Source organism: Ostrea edulis, chromosome 3, assembly GCF_947568905.1.
Source record: "Ostrea edulis chromosome 3, xbOstEdul1.1, whole genome shotgun sequence".
Lineage (NCBI taxonomy): Eukaryota > Metazoa > Mollusca > Bivalvia > Ostreida > Ostreidae > Ostrea > Ostrea edulis.
In genome coordinates this window covers 45,903,603-45,927,690 of record NC_079166.1, presented here as the reverse complement: position 1 = coordinate 45,927,690, position 24,088 = coordinate 45,903,603, and positions in this window count along the sequence as shown.

The following is a 24,088-nucleotide window of genomic DNA, read 5'->3' as shown; positions in this document are numbered from 1 at the left end:
AGAATAACATTATACAGTTATTGACTGAGCTCGAGGAAAACAGCTGTTTTGTTTGACCCAAGAATGGTCAAACAAAACAGCTGTTGTCCGAGGACCCAGTCAATAACTGTTTTGTTATACACCTTCATTTCTTAGGTTGTTTTACTAGATCCACATGGTTTGTTGACTTTGAATTGGACAGTGTGATTGTGTACATTCATCACCGATTCCATTAGTTTAAAAGAAAACATACCCAATATCCTAATTGTTTATCATATTTTTCATGTATCTGCTCTGCTTTTCATTTAATAAATTCTATATTTCATCCTCAGTCAAATCAGTGAACATCGCCCTTACGTATAAACAAATCAGCAGATCAAGAATCACGTGACTTGCGCATAACAACTTTAACAAGAATAAAATAGAAATAAGTAAACTTCAATTTGTACAAATGATTCTAGAAAATAATAAACAAATAATGTTTATATTCTTGCTGTCCCTAATTTGAAGAATTAATTGAATTTCATCTTCCGTTGCTGTCGTAAAATATGCATCCGCCATTTCTCCTTATTCAAACGACACGAAAAGATAACTCGAGTTAGAGCCATATGACGTCATCGGTCAACAGTCTTTTTTAACAGTTGATTTTTACAGTTCCCGGTCCAACAGTCGAAATGTTGAACTTTTTTCGTAAGGAGTTATATAGGAACTGTTTTATAGGGGTATAACAAAAGTGCTTGTCGTGGCAATTTAATACAAAAAATACAAATATGAGCTGATGAACAACTGGCAGCATAAAAATAAAGCATAAGGGCACCATAGTAGTCCCTGGAGATGGTAAATGTATGCCAGTCTTGATCAGAAACCAATGTGCATGAATAGTCCAAGATCACAATGTCTGCTGTACGCTTCCAATACGCTTATACGACAAAATCTGCTTACCATCATAGCCATGACTTAAAACAAAAGCAAAGTGAGCGTTAGAACTTAAATGCGAGGGAGGGTGGGTTTTGAAATATTTGTCGTCTGCTCTCTTTGTTGTTTTCTTTCTCACTTACTGGCGCGAAAGGGATTCGAACCCGCGCCCACCAGAGGTGAGAGGCCGTGTGATTTTGAGCGCGTTGATCTAACCACTCGGCCACGGGGGTCCCTCTGCTCTCTTTGAATATCGAAATAAAAACGAAGAACACAGTTGATGTGCGCAGATTTAAATAATTCTAAACGCCGAGCTCGATCAAATTACCATTAAGGAAGAGTTATTGATCTTTGAACATTAAGTAATAGACAGACCTGCACAAAATAACATTAATATTTGAATAACCCAATATCCACGATATTACATATAGGAATGCTTATGAATAAATTTCCCAAGTAATTCTAAGTAAATACATGTATAACTATGTTTTGTACCTCCAACTACTTTATATTTCAAGCAAGGGGTACTGGCGATTTATTGCAAGAACTTTAGAATGTATAAATAAGGATCACGTGACTGATACTATTATGTGATAATAAAAAGAGGTTTTCTCCAGTTTATTACATATTCGTAATTTCGTCTAACTAATGAACATCTTCAAAGCGACTTAGATTTTGGCGACATAGCAGATTTTTGAAATGTCATTTTCACTAACTTTATAAAGTTTGGGTAACCTTAAAACATCTGCAATTTATTTGAGTATCCTTAAACAACGATTTATAAACCAAACGATTTACTAAAGATTAACTGATACTATCATGTGATAATAAAAAGAGATCCTCGCCGGTTTATAAAATATTCGTAACTCTTTATCATATGTGGGGAGGCATGAATTATATATTGATATAAAAATCAAGAAGACATATGATAGATGCTTAGTGTCGAGCTTAGTATTGAACTATTCTTTATGAATGATTGATTTACGACACATAAAAAATTAAAAGCTTGAAATTGGACAGTCATTTATTTGCATTTTTTAAAACCATCAGCGTCGTGTGATTGTGATATGCCAATTTTGGTTGAGACAAATATTCAATATTTTAACCATGTGTGTTTAAGTACAATTTTCTCAAACACAACACTACACGTAAAATGCTTGGGGTTTGTAAGAGATGTGATTATATCGATGAGTTGTGAAAGATGTTGGGAATGTTTGGAGTGGATCAATCGCGCATGCAATGTAATCCCTTCCTTACTTCTGCGATGTAATTCCTTTCTTACTTCCATAATTTTTTTCAAATCTCTCTCTCTCTCTCTCTCTCTCTCTCTCAGTATGTGTGTATAAGATATTCACATGGACTGGAATGGAATAGACACTCGTGAATCAAAGTACTTAGTGATAAACACACGCCTCCAGGATTGTCTTGTCTTTACAGAACATTTTTTCAGACTTTTCAACATGTCTTTATGCAAGATATATTGAATTATAGCATAGAATAGAATCTGCCTTTAGATCAACCCCCCAAGCACAACCAAGTTCTTGTGTGTAAACTGTTTAAACTAAGCATTTTATTCGGTTGGTCATCATCATATAGATTGAAAACAAAAATTAATGAGATTGATTGATGTTAGCGCCCAATTTTTATTAATGGAAGAGAGAACCCAGATACAATGTACCTGGGAAGAGACCACCGACCTTTCGAAAGTAAACTGGGAAACTTTCTCACTTACCGGCGCGAGTGGGATTCGAACTGGCACCCACAGAGGTGAGAGGCCGTGTGATTTTGAGCACGATGCTCTAACCACTCGGCCACGGAGGCCCCCCAAATGAATAAGAAGTATGTGTAGTAAAATAAACAAGTTATTGCATGATATTAAATGAAGGAGATACGAAGATTCATTCCCTCAAGGATAATCATATTCCCTTCGGACAAATTTATTTTTCTTCATGAATAGATTTTCATTTGTGACCCACTATAACGTATTAAATGTATAACATCACCCTTAATCAAGTATTATTTCCCATTGCTAGATGTTAACACCCCGGAGAGTGTGGTTTCTTTTTTCAGAAGGTAACTCGGTATTAAACCTGCATCGGACTTTGATTTTGTATACCTATTGTAAGTTAGCAATTTGTTATTGATAAAGTTTTCTTTAAATATTTGTGAATAAAGTGGTTCAAATCTTTCAATTGACTTTGTGATTGATTCCTGCTGAGTTTAGGCTTTATTCTGGTCCATAACATTACCAAATATGGAGCGTCGTCAAGGTCAAAAGGTGCATCGGACGTTCCGTTTAATGTAAGGAATAGGACAACGATATATTTTAGTACCGAAATCTAGTTTATATTTTTATATAAAAATATGAATATAAACAATAAATATCTCTCTTTTTGTTGTTGTATTGTCCATGGGTGATGAAAGTAGCAAGAATTGCAAAATAAATTGTATAACTAGGTAACGTGGGTTATGTTGTTTTTTCTCCAGTACTTGCTACCTTCATCCCCCGATAAAACACCAAAGATGGCTTTTGTTTTTTGTTTAAATGCAAGCATTTTCATGTTATTCAAGTTGGTTAAAACCCTTTCCCTCAACGTATGCACAGGGCTACAATAGCGATTTGATACATACATACACACTTGCGGGCTAATAGATAGATAAATAGATAGATAAATAGAGAGATAGAGAGATTTTAAAACAAAAACGGGATGTATCCTCAATATGTGTATTCCATTCCGATGATTCTGCAAGTGAAAATGTAGTGGACTTAAACATTTTCCACGCAGCAAGGCATTCCACATCTGTCATGTAAAAGTCGATCCATCATACAAGGAAGTCTTTTAAATACGAAAGTCCGTAAACGTAAAAATTTTGTTATAATTCCAGATTACAAAAATGAGCATGTTCCCTTCTTATTCCTTCATAAGTGTAAAATAATGGAATAGACGTAGATATATTCTTTCATAAACGTTTTGAAGTATATTGTAATCATTTGATAACTTTTAAAGTGATGATTTAAAAACGATGCTGATTGGATGAAAAATTCGTTTGATTTCTTAGTCAAAACAAATTTCGTTCGGAGTTCATCTGCACTAAGCACGCGGGACTACTTTTCTCTGGAATGCGTCTTCCCCGTTCTAATTTTAGCGCTATTTATAGAACGGGAATTTCCACACAAGCATTATAAAAGAAATGCTTTCGTTTGATTTTTGTTTTTTACAGCTATCAAAAATAAATGCAACCAAGGATATGAATAAAATACAAATCAATTCAAAGAACCAACAGACATAGACTTAGTGATGGTGTGACAGAACTGTCAACTTGATGACGTAGGACACTGACTGGTAGAACAAGTAAATTACAATTACACGAGTTCCCAGTATGTATCGTCTGCGAGTTCTATAACATGACGGAGCATGCGACGACTTTTGATCTGGGAGATATTAATGAAATTGAAGTGTGTTATATGGGGCTCAGTCAACGAGTGCGTTTTAGATGAAGATGCCATAAGTATTGAACTGGAGCCGAGTTGCATTCCACCGTTCCTGTGACACAACCAGAGTTCAACTTCTCCTCCAACACAATACAGCATAAATCCAGTCACCACCTGTTCTCTTCCTTTATATCTAATTCAGCTTTTGACCACTGCGCCTTTAATTTGGTGTATAATCCATTTCATTCTGCAAAGTAACTGTACCTGAGCTAAACGCATAGCCATGCCGTTTTGTAGTTGTTTTCATTGTTATATATATGTATTCCTACGCGCCCTTTCAAAACGTTAATTCAAGCTTTTTGATGGGAGAAACTATTTGTTTTTCTATTTCAAAAGCATAATTAAATGATGAAAAAGTTTTCCGTCCCATTTTTCGTTTGATACATGCATCAAACAAAGAATTATAAGTTTCATTTCTTGAATCCAGTCGAAGTTTTGACATTCACATTTTGGACATGTTTGGACACACGTATAATAGGAATATATGTAAGGAATTTTTATATAAAATTTATGAGACAGCAACACAAAAATTCACCGATATAAAGCCTCAACCGTGCGCATGTTTTTGTGCTCCGTAAATCGAAGACTTTAACAAGGGATGGATCTGTAGCTCTCTGATCAGTCCCAATATTTTTTTCAGAGAGCTACAGTTCTGCAGCTATGTAAAACCAAAGATAGTATTGCTCTTCACCAACGCTCGGTATTTAGAAGTGAGAATCACGAGTCTTTTGGATATGACCTTAAACATAGAGGTTAATTGTCATGACAGATGTTGGTACATTAAAGACCCTTACTGCTATGGTCATAAGCACGAATGCAGGTGGTTTCGTCCCGATTACCTATTCGCACCGAGTGGATTCGCACCTTTATCTGTTCTCTCTAAGTGGATTCGTCCTCAGTGGTTTCGCCCGCATTGAGTACGGCAACAGTGGTCAGGACGATTGATCAGTGCATACTCTCCTTTAACGATGAACAATTTAATTGAAATTAATGAATACATCAATATACCGACGTCCAAGGTACGTCCATTTTTATCATTATACCAACAATTTTGCCATGGCAAGTTGCATTCATTGTAGAAAATCAGTAAATAAAATTTATCATATGAAACAGAATTACCATTACATGTATGTAAATAAATCAATGTGTCTATTGTGCGATTTTATCCAGTTTTAGATATCTATATAAATCACAAAATGAATAATTCAACTATTCTTAGTTATCATCTAAGCTCAATTATATGACTATTCACGAGGAAAATTTCGCATAGAAAAAAAATTAAATCACAATTTATATATATATAATTGAAGCTGTAAGAGTTATCATTATGATATTATGAAATACATATATTCACAAGATATGTACATGTAGAATTAATTTAAGATATGTATCACAAAAGTCACCACTTCACTTTCTAATATTTTAATGTGAATTTTATTTGATTTTTTCATTTAAATTCATATGAATTTATAGCTTTATATCAAACAATAGTGAACGGTTTGTGATTTGTTTAGATAGTGATAGCTGCAGTGAAAACTACCAACTTTAGGGTCGTCCAACAACATTGTTAACATTGTAAAGAACGCATACAAAAACTTGGATTACTTAAATTTAGAAATAAAACTATAATTTCAATTTCCAAGGATATTCTATCCCAAACGTATACCTATTAGTTTTACAAGTCCCATGATTTGACGTGCACCTATTAGTACTTAGCTGTTGTAACTAGGTTCTGCACAGGTAAAATGGCTCGACTAGTACATGGGGGCGAAACCACTCGACCATAACCTGATCTTCTACCTTACTAAAGGTGAATCCACTCAGTGCGAATAGGTAACCGGGACGAAACCACCCGTTATCATAAGGACTAAGCATAGGTTTAAATTTGTGGCGCTTCACCTACTGGTGGTGATTTTTCAATGTGTGAAAAGTTCTTGACAATACGTAAAACAAACAACTTCCAATGTCTTTGAAATTGATAAATCTGATGCCGTTTTTGACAATTTAAAAGTAAAACTTCCAATGCTTCAACATGTTTGTGCACATGATGAACAAGGTTAGATATAGATATTTATTCATTGGCAACTTTAAAAGTTGAAAGTACAATAACTAAGCAAAAAAAACAACACAAGAATATTAGCAAAATATAAACGTGATAAGAATGTACATGAAAAGACAAAGAATAATTATAAAAGCATCTACAAATAATAAAAATATTTGGAGAAAATATAAATAAACGGACGTACATAAGGTAAAACAAACAAAATAATGAGTCTGAAATAAGGATAATAAATCTGACTAGCTTTCAGAATACAATGTATGCTTATGTATGCCTTTGGTTTAGTATACACATGGGTATAAAACTGTTCTTGTAACGGTTTGTTTTAAGTTTTGGTAAATAATATTTTGAGGATCCGGAGTTTCTTAGATTATATAGGTGTTCGCGAATGTCAGGAAGGAGGCAGTGGAGTCGATCGGATGGGTCTTCCATATCCTTGAAAAGTTTTAAACATATATTTTTGCGTCTATCAGAAAGGTTTTGAAGTCGGGTATATTCCAAATCTTTTTGGTAAGAGTCTAATGGTCGTATGATCTTGAGAGCACGCTTTTGAATGGATTCGATTTTATCTGAGTAGATGTGAGGCCTGTGGACCACACCGGGCATGTATATTCACCAATCCGTCTTATAAAGGACTTGTAAACTCGAAGAAGATCAATCTCGCTTAATCCAGAGTATTTTAATTGGCGTAGGTAGAATAAACCCTTTGAGGCCTTTTCTGTTATGTATTACACATGTGTCCCCATTTCAGATCTTCACTTATTACAACTCCCAAGTAGTTTACTCACTGACACACGCTCTATTTCTGTACCATTCATGTTCGGTTTATCAATATCTGGTTCTCTTCCGAATGAAATAATCATTTCTTTTGTTTTGGAGGTATCTATACCAAGCTGGTTTTCAGAAGACCACTCCAAGATAGATTTAACAGTAGATGTCATCTTTGAGTTAGCATCTTTTTGTAGGATTTCGATGAAGGTTGTATCATCTACGAACTTAACATTTGGGAACTTCAGTTTGGAGATCTGCTACCATGTGAATAAAAACCTCTGGCCCACTTAAAGTTCTCTGTGGAACACCATCATTAATATTTACCCAGTCTGATTTTAATGTTCGATCTTGACTCTCTGCAATCCGTTTTGTTTGTTCTTTATGGTATATGGGTAAATTAGGGAACTTAAATTTCTTTATTTCTTAAAAAAAAAATGAAATGGTTTGGTTAACGTTTAAGAACCCTGTTTTTCCTAATCTTTGATTGCATTCATATGGCACTTCATTAATGAAAATACATTCAATATGTTTTGAATAACTTTATTGCAAAGAAAAAATTGAATCCGTATAGAGTTTGAAACCAGGATCAGTGGAATGTAATCCAAAACTGCAACGCATCCTAAAAGTAAAACAGATATCATCAGTTTCATTTTAGCATTTATCAATATAATTGTTATTACTACTAATAATGGTATTGATATGACTAGTCATCAGTATTATTACTATTATTTATCATTGTTATCATTATCGTCATTCTTAGAATAATTATCATCATTTGTGACCATCATTAAAGTTCACGTTATTATTATCAACAATATTCTGATTATCCTTCATATTGTTAACATTATTATTGTTATTACATTTGTATTTTAAAAGATATGATTTTGATTACATTGAATTCTTTGTAACAGGATTATGATTCATTGAATGTATTCGGCCTTTTCTCTTGTCTGTTTAACAGAATGTATCTTGCACATTGTAGATATATCAGATCTGACATATACTAGTAGTTTTTTACGTTCAACATTCTATCAGTAGAACTTGGCTTTATGAAACGGTGAAGGTAAAGGACAATGATCAATCTCATAACTCCTGTATGGAATACAAGATAGAGACTTGGGCAAACACGGACCCCTGGATATACAAGAGGCGCGATCAGGTGCCTAGGAGGAGTAAGGAGCAAGTCGACTGCTAACACCCGTTGTGAGCCCTATACTTTGATCCGGTAAGATATGTAGATTGTTTTCTTGTCGAGTGACTTCCATCTATCCGTAAAATAAAATGTGTCAATATGAAACAAATTCCATAGATATTAAAAGTTTCTCACCTAATTATGTCAAACAGAAGTCTCTTATCCCCAGTTGTGCATATCAGTTGTTGTTCCTCCCGCTTCTATCACAATGGTAACAAATATATCAATCAATCATCAGGAAATTAATTCAATTCACGGTTTTAGCACGTAATCCTGAACTATTTTGTTATATTTACATTTGAAGCGTTTTAGCCTTTGATATCTTTATCAATTCTGATGATGGTTATTTCTTTACTAATGAGCTGTAGTTGTGAACAATATGCATATTAATCTTGATAACTATACAGTATGTAATACTTTAACGGCTGGGAATGATGACAGAAATGAAAGTAAACAGTGCTCAATCTCATAAATCCTAATAAAAAATAATAAATAAATAAAAAGCATACAACATGAAGAGTACGGCTAATACGGACATCTGGACATACCAGAGATGGGATCAGATGCCTTGAAGGAGTAAGCACCAAATCTTCACCGGTCACATCCACTGTGAGCTCTATCTTTTAATCTGATGTATGGAGTATTCCATAATGCTAGCTTTCAAAATTAGATTTTAATTTGACATTGAAAAAGGATGATAGTAGAAAAGATCTTACCTGAGTTTTCGGAATTTTCAGTCGTGTGTTTTATACCTCTATCATCGGGATTCGTATTTACGATGTCTCTTGGGGGAGTGGTGCTGTCCGCTTTGAGAACAAATAAATGGTAGTAAATATTTAGCTTTCAAGTGGATGTGAACAATTATTTGTCGTTACTGGTTTGTGATTTTTATCAAAATCCGTAAAGCTCAATCATGTGTTGGTCCGGAAAACTCAAACACATATACGTCAATTGTAATGTTTGAAATTTTAGTTCTAAATTCCTATACGATGGTTAGTACGTCGTCACTTTCCGTTTGCCTGTTATCTAAAAATAGAATCCACAGTTTCAAATAGAAAGGTGTGCATGAAAGGTGAAGACAATGAACAGTGATCATTCTCTGAACTCCTATTAGCAATACAAAATAGAGACTTAGAAAAACACGGATCCCTGGACATACCAGAGGTTGGATCAGGTACTTAGGAGGAGTAAACATCCCCCATTGACCGGTCACACCCGCCGTGAGCCCTTTATAACCACCTGCAGATGGTATGATATTATGTTAAACGTTTCACGGTTTTTATGGAATTGAGATGAGAAACAAGTATGTCAGCTACCATTGAGTTTCAATCTCTGCATAAAAAGCATGTAGACGTGAACATGAATTCAATCTTACCTGGTACTTCTAAACAGCCTACATTTTCATCGCTGTCTTTCGAATCTTTGTTACCACAATTACATAAATTGTTTTTTGACAGAGCCTCTGTTTGTGGTCTTTGAAAACAAATTGCAGAAATGATCAACATTGAACTTCATACAAATACTATTCCTTTAATGGTATATATTCAAGAGATTATTATTCTTCATTCTTAACCGAATTTGCATTGACGCCATCGAGATGTCTCAGAGGAGGAGGGATATTAATCACTAAAAAGGCAATTAAATGCAAATCCTGAATAAAAGGTTTGAAATTTTCAATTATATCCATAAAGTTAAGTAATGTGTCGATCCAGAAAATGCAAAGTAATATATGTTATAATATAGTTTTTAAAGTACTAAGATAGTTCATGTAGATTATCATGACATCACTTCCTGTCATGCTAGTAAATAACCATGGAATCTACAGCCATGCAATAATAACCACCTGCAGATGGTTAGATAGATAATTTACATTTCACCGTCTTGAAGGTTATGAAACTAGAGAATTTAATATATCCGATTAGATATAAGCATGTCGTCTGTTATCAAGTACCAATATATGCATCAACTTCATTTGGAAGTAAATGATTTCAATTTTAAAATTCGTCTATTTTTATTGCTTTTATCGAATCTGTTACCACGATTCATATGAATGGTTTGTTGACAGAAACTTTGCTTTTGAGCTGTGGATACCAAACAAACTACAAATACGATCAACATTAGACCATAAACAAGATATGCCTCTTGATAAAGACGCAGGTTGTGTCAATATTTCAGGTTTAAATCAAATTAAATAAATTTGAGGTAATTATTTAACATACACAGAAATGCATATTTTATTAATAGATAGAGTATAACGTTAACGTTGAAAGCGTTTAATTCTTGCCTACCAATGTACATGACAGTATTGTAGTGAAAACAATATGATTAAACTTTAGTAACAATGAACCCTTAAAATTTACCTGTGTTGAGATCAATGCTCGGCCGCAATATAAAGTTCTATCAAATGACGGTATGAGATAATATGACACTTTCGACTACAAATTACAATTGCTACAATGTTTTAAAATAAATGTACTTACGGTGTGATAAACAAGTCTGTAACAGGACCGCAAGGATGAGCACTCTATAGATCCACATCTTCTGATTGCAAGAATTTACTTCAACTGCAGAGGATGCATAGAATTGTTTCTATAGATAATAATATCTTAGACTCAAAACAAATTTGGATGTTTACATCCAAGAGCAGCTGTTACAGATATTAAGCATTTGTGGTAATGATATTTTATGATAATATCAAGATAGGTGTAATAAAAATGGAATATATTTTTAAGAACTGTGTTTTGGAGATAATGGTGTGCTTTTTTCTGAATGTGTTTAAGACACCAGATTTCTTTATTGATGTATACTTGTATACTGGCCTTTTGTTATCAACACATAGTTCTTACACGTATCTTTTTTATGACTGACTCCGATTCATCCTTTATGTTTTGATGTTAATCTCTATTAACATTCCGTAATCCATAGTTGATGCAATTTGATTAACCATTTGCGGTTGCAAGCGTGTCGCACTCTCAGACATATGTTAAAGTTATCATTCTGTCAGCAGTTTCAACAGTCAGTATATTTCGCAATTTTTATAGTCGTGATTATGATCTAATATGGATTTGCAAATACAAAATTTGTTATTTGATCAATTGCTACCTGTCGTCTCTCATACCAATTGTCATACCATTATTTACTTACTTATTTTGTTTACGGATTATTCTGTTTGAGATATAAAGCCCATGACGGATATGGTCAGTCAACAGGGGATGCTTACTCCTCCAAGACACCTGATCCCACCTCTCATATATCCGGGGGACCGTGTTTGTCTTACTAATAATGTCATAATCTTTATAGAAATTATTAATTGATTACCGTTATCTTCACTTTGTCATTGATCAATTTGTTCTACTCTTAATTTTGTATTCTTGATAGGAGTTATCAGCTAGATTGCTCTTCACCTTTTTCAATCAATTTGACATCTATTGCATGGTCTAAATACCTTAATATGATTACGGATTAAACATTCTTTTTGAGGCATTTATCGATGTGTGAACTCCGGACATTTTACTCACAAACTACATAAATGTGTGAAGCACTTTTGTGTTAAGTTTGTGAGTAAAATGTCCCGAGTTTACACATCGATAAATTCTTCAGAAAACAGTGTTTGATTCTTATCATTCCAATCTGTTCACTAAATTAACAATTTCAAGAATTTTGAATACCTTCCCTGCACTACATTATTTATTTGCAGGCCTGTATGAATAAATTGCATTTTCGGATTTATTGATGTGTAAATTCTTGTTCAGATTTATTATTGTACAATTAAAACAATTGTAATAAATAACATTGGAATAATATATACATTCATACACACAACAAAGTGTTCCATCAAAATGTATATATAGATATATATGACTGGCGTCATGAGAAAAGGGCCCTTATCTTTCGACGTCACAATTCACAGAAAACGACGTCAAAGTTCGTGAACTTGAAACGTCAAAATCGCGGCAACGTAAAAAAAATGTTTGTTGGTTGTATTTGCTTACATTCTGGATGCATTAATTATATAAATAATCACATGGCAGTTCCAACATAGACTCTGTATATGTCCGAGAAGAATTCTAGTTGGATATTACGTGCCATTAATTGTACTGAACGGGTACAAATACCTGTGTTTGTTAATACATATGTAGCACAGTCTAGTAAATACGTACGGGTTTCCAAATAAAAATGTTATACACCACGCTTTGTTAATATGCTGAGTCGTACCGATATTTGTTAATTATCGTAGTACATATTGTTCCTAGTTTTGATGCACCTTTAATTTTAGATTAAATATATACATGTATTTATATCCATACATTATTTGATTTATCTCACATTTACATATCTATGTACAGTCCTGTATACGTGTACCGTACATACACGTAAAAACTAATCGAAGGAATCGATCTATTTTCCAAACATACTGATATGTTATATGGAGCTGTAAATTAGATTTCTGATAATCCACCATTTTAATTCAAATTGAGACAAACATTTCAGGTCAAATAATGATAATACAATTACTAATTATTTAGTGGAAGTTTTATGTCTAGAACCCAAAAGGTGTACTATTGTATGTACTTTAGATGATTAAACACAACTTAATATCGCCATTTAAAGTAGTAAATAGTATCTATATATATTACATTTAACCATAACGAATATCAAATAATTTTATTTCAGCTTATAATAAGAAAAATTAAGAAAAAGTGCTTACGGGTCACGTAGTACAAAGTAAGGGGGGGGGGGGTACAGAGAAGTTGGCTAATATTATCGACAAGCCAAAAACAAACCTCAGATAGATGTGTTATTTTGTCCAAAGGTCACAATCCCGGGGGGAAAGGGGAAGTCACTAAATAGATCTTGTTTAATGTAAAAATAAATATGCATGTAAAAATAGCGGAAAATGAACGTTCTGAAAACAAGGGGGACAACCTATCAATGCATAAGGACCATAGGGCTCTTGCATATTGTACTTGTAAGAGTACTAGCATTATGTATAATATTATTTCGTTGTGCATGATACTTGTATGAAGCATGTGAAGAATGAACTTCCAAGTCACATGGCAACAATGGACTCGCCCTTTCGTTCCCGCACGTGATTTTCCAATACAGTGAATACGGATTGCCACTCCCTGCAGTACTCTATGTCAAATATGCAGCCCAAATCTCATGCACTTCTTTTGCCAGCATCCTCGAAAAAGATATGATTTTTCACAGGATACAATTCTGTCTGTGAGGGGAGCAATGGTAGATCTGTCATAATTCATGTTAGAGGCGGAACTGTAGCTAAATTCATGTTTATTGGTAAAGTTCTACAGATTTTAAAAAGAATAATTATTTAAATGATGTCTTTAAACAGTTGCTATGGTGTCCTGAAGATATTGACAAAATAGGAAAAAAAATATATCAAGATTCAGGTGGCCATCTGAATTTAAGCCAAAACATGCTAGTTTTCGATCCAGTTCGCCTCCCCAATGTCAAATACTTGCGGATGCCCCGGTACATGCATGTCTATGTAAACTTTTACTATTTCACGCACACAAACTGAATAAATGCGACGTGTGAACAGCGAATATTCATACACAACCGCTACATGTATTTCATTTTACTACTGCATGTCCGGTGGTTACGCTGTCATATTGTGAAACATTGCATCTATATCTTTAGTGCAAATTATGATGCAAACAAAACAACAACAAGTAGTAAGGTGGGGCTGTCAACAATTTATGTTTTCCTTACATTAAAATCGCCCGTCTCAGATCTAATGTTTGTCTAAAATGTAAATTTTACTCTATGCCGCGTGTTGGTCACTGTCTCAAAGGAGGAGAAACGAAATTTCCCAAGGTACAGTCATATACAAAAGTAAAAACTTCTTCACGCGCTTCAAAAAACACTCAAATTACCACATCATATGTGACTGCTGTATTTCAGTTTGATTTTTTTTTATTCACATGATTTTATTTTTAACTTTGGGAAAACGGTTTCTAAGTATTACAAACGATCTATTTCAAAATAACGAAATGTATTTTTGTTTTCAATTTAAGATATAATTCCATGGGTATGAAGTTCTAAATATTGATATATTTCTGCATCTCGACACGCAGTTTACTATGAATGTGTAAACCTCACTAAAGAGAATAGCACGTATACGTGCGCGCCGTCCGATGCCTCTTGCTCAAAACAACTGTCTCGGGTTCATTAAACCTTGAATTTCTCCCCAAAATTCTAGATAAGAGGGACCCTATAGTTCACAACACCAAGAAAAATTCACCTTTTCGGGGCATTTATGGAAGGGGCGGTAAAAATAGTAAAATCACTACCTTATTCATGAAGACTATAAGATCGGCGTTGGTGGTTCAAATGCCGTCCCATCGCCCTAACACTGTTTTATTCATGGTACATCATACAGATGTCATATCCATTCGCGATAGTTGTGCAGGTTAAATAATACATGTATATACTTTCTCTGTAATTAATTGATAAACACATTTTGTGTTGGATAGCGCTCTTTTGTATCAAGTCTGATTCTTTTATTTTCTTAGATCAGAATAGAAATTGCTACGTTATGACTTACTTTTGTTGGTGCATTTTGGTCGGACCATATAAAGATTTATATCCAAAATTGGAATAGAGTCTCAGTAATCGTATAATAATATTTAAAAAAAATATGAAAAGAAAACACAGAAATCCTCTGTAAAGCTTTAGAGCTTTCATTACATCTTCAGAAACTTTACAAAAATGTATACATAGCAGTATCATAGTAACAGTGATTATGACGTCAAAGTAAGCGGAGGATGGAGACTTGTCAGCGTTTTTTAACGTAAGTGGGTCTCTATAGTTTGAGTGACGTAAATATTCTGTTGTTAGTTTATGGAGAATAAACAATTATCAAATGATTATATTGAAATAGAAATGGCAAATCTGTACCATTTACTAGCAAAATTCATTAAATTCTTAATGTTTCGACAAACGCAACGAAAACTTAACGACAACCATCGTAACTCTTTCATGCGAACCTAAACAACATGGGAAAGTCAAGGCGGCGAGGGCGGTTCGCGAAATCTGTAACTGCAAATAAATACAACAGTATCGCCGAAGCCCAGCGAAAAAGATGGGAGAAAATCTTCCACAGCATGACTATGCAATCCCCTCCGATAAAGAGAGCATTGTTCCACAATTTCCACACCTGGCAGGCCACATTTCAGATGACTATTATACTGTTGCACTCGAAGAAAATGTAAGTAAAATGTACACCATGGAAGTGGAATAGTATATCTTTAATGATAATCTTCCGTAAAGGTCATTACAACTTATGTATATATTCTATAAAATCGTTGGCCTACATATGAACATTCGTGTGTTACCGGGTGATAACTCCAACAAGCATACCGGTCACAATGTTTATTTATATCACAATCGATCAGAATAACATCATTCATAGATCATTCAAATGTTATCCAATAAATATCATCCAAACGATTCTACAACAAGTAATAACAACAAATATTAAACATGCACACATTACATATGACACGACATAAAATAACGGACAGACATGACAAAGAAATAATTCCATATTAAGTTCCATTAATCACATAAATAGAATTGTCTTTTCTTCATCAGATCACATCATTAATATAAAATCATAATTAATCAAATTTACTTAATATTCTGCATTTAAAACTAAGAACCTGACCAGAACATATAATGGCAAGACAAACATATCAAACACCACCTAAACAATACTCTTACCAAATATGCGGTATTAGAATCCGGATCGATCTATAGTAATGTGTAGGTCTGGAGTACATCTATCAATTAATACAAACATATATATTACTCAGATTTCTGAAGCAATACACTAATTATGAAATAGATAGAAATAAAATAATCATACTACTCTTACTCTCACTCACTCTATGCATACAATCCTTAACATAATTAGTAACTTACCTGATTAGTAGATTGTAGTCTGTAAGTCCAAATGTCCAAAGTTTTTAACTAAAGTATGACACAACTGCCCAATTCAATTTCTAAATTCAAACTGAATCTTACACTGACCAAGAACTGTCATGTGACAAATAATTAAGAAACGAACCGATGAACCATGAAAAACAATCCGTAACCAACATAATCTATAGCTGACCATAAGGGAAATACTCAAATATTAAAAGTTGTTTAATACCAACTATGGAAACCTGTTTGTGTATTTATTGCACATATTAAGCTGATATCATTGATCGTAAAATTAAAAAAAACAAACAATGAACACATGTAGTAATATAAATTAAACATTTTATTATTCCAGACCGTTAAGGATGCTCTACCACACGTGTGCACATGTATAGGCCTAACTTACAAGTACGTCATCAGCTGTTCATGACTCTTCACTCACGCACATCAACATGAATTTTCAATATTCAGGTAAACTGACGTAATATTATGTACCAACCAAATTAAACATTGTCAATGAAATAATGGTAATTAAGTGCATTAAAGATGCTAACTTTTTTTTCTTCAAAACCCCATTTAGTTACAAAATACCAGTGTTTATGTGTTCATAATATTAAAAAGAAAATTATGGTGTCCCAGTCAGGTCTAAAATTAGTAGATCATATATGATGTGGATTTTCAAAAAAAAAAAAAAATCTTAATTGCTTTTATTAAATGGAATGAACCCCATTCCATTTAATAAAAGCAATTAAGATTTGTCAATTGGTCAATTAAGATCATGAACAACAAAAGTCTATCTAAAAATTTGTTATAAAGAAATTAAAAGAAGTGATTGTTTTGAGAATCAATTATTTTAAAAAAAAATCCCTTATATTTTTTTTAGGAATGTGAAAATGCATTCATGAAGTGTCTTAATGAATGGTTAGAATGCTTTTCATTTTATATTAGAATAACAATTCTCTCTATGGTGAGGCCAAATAAAATAATATGTGTGGTTCTCGTTACACTTCTTTGGAAAAAAAGGATACGTAGGTAGGGATTTTATTTTATTTTTCTTATTTATTTTTTTTAATGGTTGATTTTAAATGGAAACACAATTTCCTTTTACTTTCACTTCTTTGCATGTACCATTTATATATATATATATATATATATATATATATATATATATATATATATATATATATATAAACACAGGTCTTGCAGCAAAAAGTTTGGTACTTCAACTGATCTATAGACATCACGGATGAAGTCAATTGCATATCAAAGTAATTAATCAAATTACACTGTAACTTAGATGAACCAGTCTAATGCTATGTTTTTGATAGATAAGCTTATATATTCACCTTGCATACACTTCCAAAATTCTCTAAATGAATTACAATTTACAGGTGAAAAGCGAAGATGATCAACAGTGATCAATCTTACAATTGCCATAAAAATAAAAGATTAAGAAGACTGGGACAAACACAGACCCCTGGTCTCACCGGAGATGGGATCAAGTGATTAGGAGAAGTAAGCATTCTTCTTCTCATTTTGTAGGAAACAGGTCAGACAACATTTGTTTTTACAAATTAGATAATTATAAACTGCCTTAGAATACTAGTATGTAAAATGCTGACTTCAAACGAAAATTATTAAGATAACAAATAAAGAAAATACGTGTACCAAAGTATGAAAACAATAGAAATTAATCAAAAATGAAATCTGCTCAATTGAGTCATCTGAGATGTATCATTATAATACATGAAAAGGTGAAGGTAACGAACTAGGAATACACAATAGAGAGTTGGACAAACACGGACTCCTGGATATACGATTAATGGGATCATATGACTACGAGGAATTACCATTCCTGTCAACAAGTCACACCCGCTGGGACCCCTATATTTTGATCAGGTAAACGGAATAATCCGTAGACAGAATCACTGTGCCAGGAATGGCTTAACTATTGGTATGAAATATGTCAGATAGCATTTGATCAAATGACAGGTTGTGTTGGCAAACTTGATCGTTATAAAGACCATAGACTTTGCGAAATGCTGACTTTAAACGAGACTGTTAAAACCCCTGTAACATCAAGTTGTTTGTAAATGGCCTTCTTAATCTAAACATATATCATACGCAGAACAAGCTCTTGCGTATCGAATTAGTTGAAAGATATAAACACCATATACAGGTGATGATGGAATATTGCTACGTAAATATGGAAAGTTGACAATGGAAAAGCTGAATGGTCCCGCTTGTCATAAAACTGACTTGATAGTTTGCCGTTAATATCTATTTTCAATAAAGTACAGTCAACTCTCCATAAATTTGGCAATGAATTGAATTTCCGCCATCTTGGGGAGAAAGAGTTACTTTTCTTTTATATGTAAGAGTTATCTTTCCTTTACGTACAAACTTCATGTAAAAATATCTCGTAATTATTTTCCCAAGTTTTCTAACATGATTAAAATAGTTTTATCAATAATAAGCTTCATTTCAAAACAATACACATAGAAAACACATATACACAGTATGTTTCAAGTTATTTAAAAACTTTGTCCAGTGTCAGTATTTAGCGCACCGCATGACTGTTTCCTGGTAAGTGAGCCGTCATTATCTGGTCAAAAATCAACGAGTATTTCACCATTTGCAGCCAAAATATCACCCATTGTCCTCCTTTTTATGGACTTTTCCCATAAAACTGTAGAATAATTGGGGAGATTTACTGTTGTGTACATTTCGGATGGTTTCCGTAGTATGTAATGGTATGCTTATTTTCTTAGAAACTCAACAGAAACCTCTTTCGTGGTGAAACCATAACTAAACTGAAATATTTTTCGATGAGATAAAAACAATACTTCAGTTCATATCAAAAGTAATTATTTTGTTTATCTAATACTGGGAACCTTCTGCCCAAGTGTACGCCGGAGATCGATAATGACCAATTTCCCGCATCACTGATCACGTGTACCCATGGCGGTTTTTCGAGATAAATAACATTTTGTATTAAAATATCGTGCCAAATATGGCGTTTTAACGAGAATTTTAAGGTAAGGTTGGCAACAACAGGGAGATAACTCTTGACATACCTCAGTGCACTTCGCGCGTTACGACGTCATAATGAAAAAAATGAGTCACGTCATAGCTGAATCGAGGGAAAATGTCATAATATTTACTTGTTGTCTACTACCGCTGTCAAGTGCCAAACGGCGTATCTTTCTCAAATGATCATTCATAAATTATGTTCTTTGATATTCTAAAAGTCTACAATTTTTTATTTATACATATGTAGTATGCGCTACGGTTAATTTCCATTAAGATTATGTTGTGATCATGTAATCTCTGCGAATCTTGCTAGGGAAAGTAAGATTTATATTTTGATGATGTTATAGTCGATCATTGTTTGTGAATAGTATCCTCAAAGACAAAGTTTGACATTAACGAAGCTAGGAATTTTCATGACATCCACAAGCATATTTTAAAATAAACCTGACAATGCTCTCTGATTACATGCACTTCAAATTTCAATGCTGTGACATCTACTTGCGCTGATAGAGCGATTTATCGCATAAATTTTGAAATGTAGAAAACGCGACTGATATGATCATGTAAGAATAAAAAGGGGGTTTCTCTAGTACATCTTAAAACTTTACGTTACCCCTCCTTCTAGATCCACCACGGACCGGGCTTTATATTGGCACGAAGTTACAGTTGTATGTTCAACTATGTAAACAAACATAAGCAATGGAACAAGGAGCGGCAAATTATTTCAAAGATGTACATGTAGTATATAAGACAGGTTCAGGCTAATGTAACACGGAATTTATTACGAAGCAGGACCGTCAAAAACCAGCCGGGATATTGAAAATATTGTATTGTATTTAGAAAAAGAAAACCCAACATCTTAATTTCTAATAAATGTGATTCTACAATACTTGACAAATAAATATCATTTTGGGGCTGTAATTGTATCTTATTCATGAAAATACTCAATTCACTCTTCAAAAGTTGTACAATTATAAAACAAAGTGACAAATCGCATAAATGAAATAATTCTTTTTAATCTGTTACCATGGAAACAAAGTCTGGTGGGTAGTAATTAAATATGCTTTCTTAGATATTCATGGTCCAGATATTATGTTTAAAGTAAAACATTTCTGACGTAGACCTTGTAAAGCAGTTCAATATACATTTTTGTTGTCATGACAACCAATTTAAATCTTATTCAAGATATAAAAAGTGCTATTTTTGTGATTTAAAATAACATTTTTCTATTAGTATAGTCTTATAAATAATACTCTTTTTAAAAATTCTATCAGCTCTTTATCCCGTAAGTTTGCCTCGTGTAGTTTTTATACCACTAGTATTCCCTTTTGTACAAAGATCCCGAAAATGTAAAACATCACAAAAATAAGCCCATCTGGTCAAAAAACGACACCGGCAATTTTTTTTTAAAAAGTCAATTTTTAAAAGATACATTCCTACTGAACATACTAATATGCAACATGACTTTGTTCGCTACATGTCTAAATGTCGCAAACCTTACCTTAAGTAATAATAAAAACGTTCTTAGAAAAATGCGACGTTATAACGAAAATGGCGATGAATTGAGTTCATGGCAATAATTCCAGAATTAACTGTATATTAGTGCGAAGCATATGTGGAGGACGCTTTGTGTCTTTGTTTTGAGTTCACAAGGATATGTCGAATCCAGATATGAATGAAAATGATTATCATAAATAGATAAAACGTCGTCAATATATGTAAATGTTGACTTGAATGTCACGACAAGAATTTTTTTCTTCTCATGCAGAATTTTTTAAATAAACTCTGCCTCATAGGAATATAAAAACAGGTCAGCTAACCAAGGAGCACAATTCCTGCCCATGCGAATTCCAACAGACTGTTGGAATACCTGACCACTAAAGACTACAAAGATATTGTCAAAGAAGAACTCTTGCATCTTTTTATATCAAATTTGGAGTACCTTTGCGTAGAATTAGAGTGATATTTGATAAAGAAAGTTTTGAATTAAGTTACTAATCTCTATATATGAATATTTCCTTTTATCCAGTATAAACCGTTAATGATGTTCCACATGCAGTTTTATTGCGACGCTTAATGATACAACCACAAATTTGCAGTCCAAACCGCTGATACAACAATACGCATTAGCAACGCTTAATGATACTTTGAATTAAGATATACATGTATGTGAAATCTAATTTTGATTTTCTTCTGTTGACAATATCTTTTGAAATCATTATCGTCATGTTGACAGTACTTTTTCCTTCTATACATGCACCTTTTCCTGTTGTAAGGAATGTTTTTTTATTTATTTTAATCATCAAGAGGTTTCTATAAGAAAAATAAATAAATTGATGTATAGAATGAAATTAAGAAGAATCAGAGACAAAAGAACACACGTAGCGGTGTTATATAGTGAGAAATTCCCTGTAGTGAAACAACCCCCGAGATACCGCCTACATAGTGAGACTTCCCCTCAGAAGACTGGCTATATAGAGACACCCCCCCCCCCCAGAAGACTGGCTACATAGTGAGACTTCCCCCGAATATTGGCTACAAAGTGAGACCCCTCCCCCCAGAAGACAATATAGTGAGACTTTTCCTCGGAAGACTGGCTATATAATGAAATTCCTCCTGAAAGTCTGGCTATGTAGTGAGCCCTCTCCCGGGGATGTCTCACTATATAGCCAGTCTTCTTCGTTTATAATCAGACTTTCAATCAATATCTTCATATTTGAACTTGTCAATGACTCTTTTGATACCCGAAGGACAGCATCAGTTTGAACTGTCACAATATAACCAATATGTATGTTCAGAAATTAATCATAGGAGTTTGGTGCTCTATCACGGCGTGCAATTAGGTTCACTTTAAGAGGGGTGGGGGATGGGACTGGACATGGACCAATCCTCGTAGGAAATGGGTCTAAAGAGTCTGCCGTAATACCTTCAGTATGTGCATGGACTAAGTCCTGTTGGAGCATGGGATGAAGCCTCTGATGTTATAGAGTAAACTCCCCTCTGGAAAATCTACTTTATGCCTGGCGATTTAGTATTCTTTTATGCGAATTCAGGATAAAAATAGGACTCACAGGGATATTTACAACCTATGATAATGTTGAAAATTCAAACATTATTCTTTATTCACTATTTGATTAATCGTCAATTATTCAAGCAATGGTTTTCTCCTCACCAGGAGGGGATCCAGGATGCCAAGGGGAGGGGGCAGTAGGTTGTTGGGCAACGAAAGTCCTAGTGGGGGTCAGGGGTGAAGACCCGGGAATCCCCTTGGTTCTAGTGATTTTGTATGGCAAGAATGAAGTCTTTTAAATAGACATTTTAACCATTCTTTTTAGTCATGTATGATTAATGATGAACGTAAAAGAAATTCTATTACGTTCATAATCTATCTTAAATATGACATTTTAGAGGATTACACGTTGGGTGCGTTCCAACCATAAGTCTGCAACTGCTCATCTCTCCCTTTTATTTATTTTTGCTAGATCCTCCCCGCACAAACATGTATATGGAATTACAAAAGTAGAATTATTCCGTTTCCAATTCCGGGTTTTTTTTCTGGGTGATTTTCAGAAATATTGGTGAAGTTAATTATCGCTAATAAACTATAAGCTCCTATTTGAAAATGTCATTTAAATACATGGGAGGTACATGGGAGATACAGAGCTCATAATTCATTGTTACATGTATGTAAACAAGGCTCGTGCCATGTTTTTGTTTACATAGGTTAAATATACTAGTAAAAGTTTCGTTTAAAGCAGACTTTTTTTCAATTTATAAGTTTATTATCAACACAATTAAATACATGTACATGTAGTTTCTAGCGTTTGGCACATCTCGATTTGTTTTTAACATGCTATTTTCTATTAAGCAATCTTCATGTAAACAAAAACTTGGCATGAGCCTTGTTTACTTGACACAGAATTGTGAGTGTTGTATCTCACTAGTAACTCAACAACTGATATTCAAATTTTGAGTGTCTACGAAAAATACCTTGATTAAGCATTCTAAATCTTAAAAGTGGGGAAATAAAATTTGAAAAATTTCTGCTCAAATCGTTTCATGTCCTTTTAAAGGGACTTTTATACGGTGATAGACGATTCGAGAAATCTGGAGATTTTAATGTACTCCTTTATACTGTACCAAAGCTATGCAATAAATTCAAAATTCAATGCAATTCAATAAAGAGAGAAAACGTGAAAAAATGCATAGTTCAGAAAATATTGAATAGGTCTTTTTTCTTAAATAAAACGTAGGCCAAACTTTAAGGTCAATATCACAAGTTCCAACATCACAAAGAATAATAAGGTCTTGCCATAAAGAATTTACATACTGAATATGAAATAGTTCCAGAGGTTATGGTTTCTTAAAAGTAGTTCAAGATCACAAAGTCAAAATCCATGAAATGAAAGGTCTTGCCATATGAAGTATGAAAACAAGATATGAAGGATCTACCTTAAATAGTTCAGGAAATATTGAGTATGTCACTTTTAAATCAAAAGTAGGTAAAACATCCAGGTCAGGGTCACAAGATCACACATCATTGCATCACATAAAATATCTTGCAGTAAATATGTATATACAAAATATGAAAGCCCTAGCTTATATATTTCAAGAGATATTTTTAAAGATGTTTCCGATATAAATGTATATGTGTGTCAGAAAGCTTTCATGGTAAATTGCATCGTTTTTGGTCCAGTGG